The sequence below is a fragment of the Diadema antillarum genome, unplaced genomic scaffold, assembly GCF_040938485.1.
Source record: "Diadema antillarum isolate AM-2024a unplaced genomic scaffold, OU_Dant_1.0 seq00000150_RagTag, whole genome shotgun sequence".
Taxonomy (NCBI): Eukaryota; Metazoa; Echinodermata; class Echinoidea; order Diadematoida; family Diadematidae; genus Diadema; species Diadema antillarum.
The window spans coordinates 1,008,008-1,010,558 of NW_027271223.1; positions in this window are offsets into that span (position 1 = coordinate 1,008,008).

Genomic DNA, 2,551 nt, shown 5'->3' on the forward strand with positions numbered 1-2,551 from the left:
TCAACCTAGTAGGTCAATGTAAATGTAAACTTTACGCATGAATGAACACATTCGTTTTTCTCTTCCAAGGCACAAAAGTAAAAATTGCAAAATGGACAAGTTGTTATTCAAGCGTATTTGCTCTTCCATATAATAACGAGAACAAAAGACAAATTCAGCACAATAGAAATGCAAATCAATTTGCAAAAATCAACCTATGATCTCAATAATGTCTCTGTAACCCCCCACAGATAAACAAAGGCAAAAAAAAAATGGAGGAAAATGAATCTTCTGTCAAATCCGCAGTCAAATGAATTCAGAGAAAAATTATGGTAATAAAGAAAGTTAAATTTGAAACGTTATTCCAAATCAAGAAAATTTGAAATAATATTCGGTTCTTGAATTTTTCTCATGCATTCTTAAATTCCTTAATTGAAAGGTAAAAGAAGAAATTCTGTCGATTTTATCACCTTCACGGCTTACTCCCTATATGTCATTTAAAGTTTAAATTGATGGAAAATGCTTATGATCCACCTTTAGTTTCCCCACTATGTTTTTGTTTTGAATGAAAAGGGAAACAAGGGAACGGAAACTTATTTCTGCTGTTTCATTCATGTCTCTCATTGCCTTAAATTGGTATTTTGTTATCATTTGCTATCTTGGAGATCACTTGCAAATGAATTTCAATATATCCAATTCTGCAATTTGTACTTTTCTGCCGTGGATTACAAAAACGAATGTGTTCACTCATGCGTAAAATTTCCCGTTGTATAATCCTACCAGGTTGATAGCCAATTAAATGAGCTTTGATATGGTATATGACACATTGATCTTTATCGAAATCTTCTATGAAAACAATTAACTGGAAAACGTGTTTACTTTCTTTTTTTGTTGAGTGTATATATATATATATATATATATATATATATATGTATACATTATATACATGATCATATAGTTATGTACATTATTATAATATATATACAAATGTGTGTGTGTGCATGTAAATGAGGTTCTTTCTGCTTTGTTAACCCATGATCGTACATGAGAATTTCTACATTCCTATTGCATGCTATCAGCGTGCTATGCTTTTTATTAAAGGTGTCTAAAGGGCTGTAAAATCGCAGCAATGTGCATCAATGCATACACCTATATTGTTTTCGGGGACCCTTCGTTCGTTTTATTTCCAAAAGGGAATTTCAGACGTTTTTTTTTTCACATCATGTAATACATAAATTGACAGTTCCATGTATAGATTTTGGCATGCTCATTAATGTGTCAGTGTTGTTGGTTATCACATACTATTACTCCTTTGGATGAGACAGAAATAGAGGTTTTGTGTGTAATCTGCTTGTGTTATTCCGACCAGAGCATGGACCTACAACAGTGTACACTGTAGTTCAATTCAAACGTATATGTTACGGTATACAGTACGTACTGTAATGCAAGTGTCAATGTACAGTGTAATATTATCCATTTGTAACTAATAATTTCTAACCTTCTATTCCAAACGCTGCTCGGAGAAAATAGTCACACTAATTCTCACACTTTATTTTACCATGCAGTAATTTGCGTGAGATGCATCGTTTACAACGAATTAAAAACAGATAAACAAAGACAAGTGGCAGAAGAGAGGAATAAAAAAGTAATATGCACAGAGAACTCGAGCCACTGATTTGACAAGAAGAAGGATAATTGATATGAAGATCTTTATTGCCGAAAGCCATTAGGGATTATGACAATCAATGCGAAACATTTGTCACACTCGGATATCATGCAGGGTTTTTTTCTCTGAAAGTTACTTTAATTACCTCAAAACGTGAGTTGCGAACACTTATTTTCATGAAGTTCTTAGAGTACCGAGGCCCTTGGCGTATACTTTAAGTGTTGTTATAACCACTGACAATTATGAAACAGTTCTTGTTTTCCTAGAGCATCATTAAACAGACTTGAGTAAAGTTATCGAAGAAATACATAATGGAAACTCTTCCATCATCTCACTAACACAATGCTTACATATTTGTATACCCGTGAAAGCGAAAATGTGTCAAATTTGATTATTTCAAGGTAAAAAGAACAGCAAACACCTATTTAAGATTTTAATGGCGATGTTAGAGTCGAAGGTAAGATAAATTTTACGCAATGCCTGACAAGCTGGACCCTAAGCTGAATAACGATCTCATATAACCCATAACATAATGTTCTCATCCCTCATCAAAAAAACACCACATTCATGAAAATTGAAATGCAAGCTCCTTTATTTTTTTTGCCACTGTTTCTGTTTTTACCTTACAAGAAGTATTGTTGGATATAATCTATATGAAACGAGATTAAGTACTGCTTTCTGTCACCAATTTCTATGCTAAAGCGCAAATACATGACTATATAAATGTAGGTATAAATGTGACTGAAAATTTATGATCTGTTCACTTTACTATCAGAGGATAAACAAAATGCACACATTAAAAAAAATGCCGCAGTCGATTAGAGAGTGCAGTTCAATGCAGACAAAGCAGCGGTGCTTGCCATCGGGTGTTGAACTGGAAATTCTTGAATATAGCCTCAGGTACAC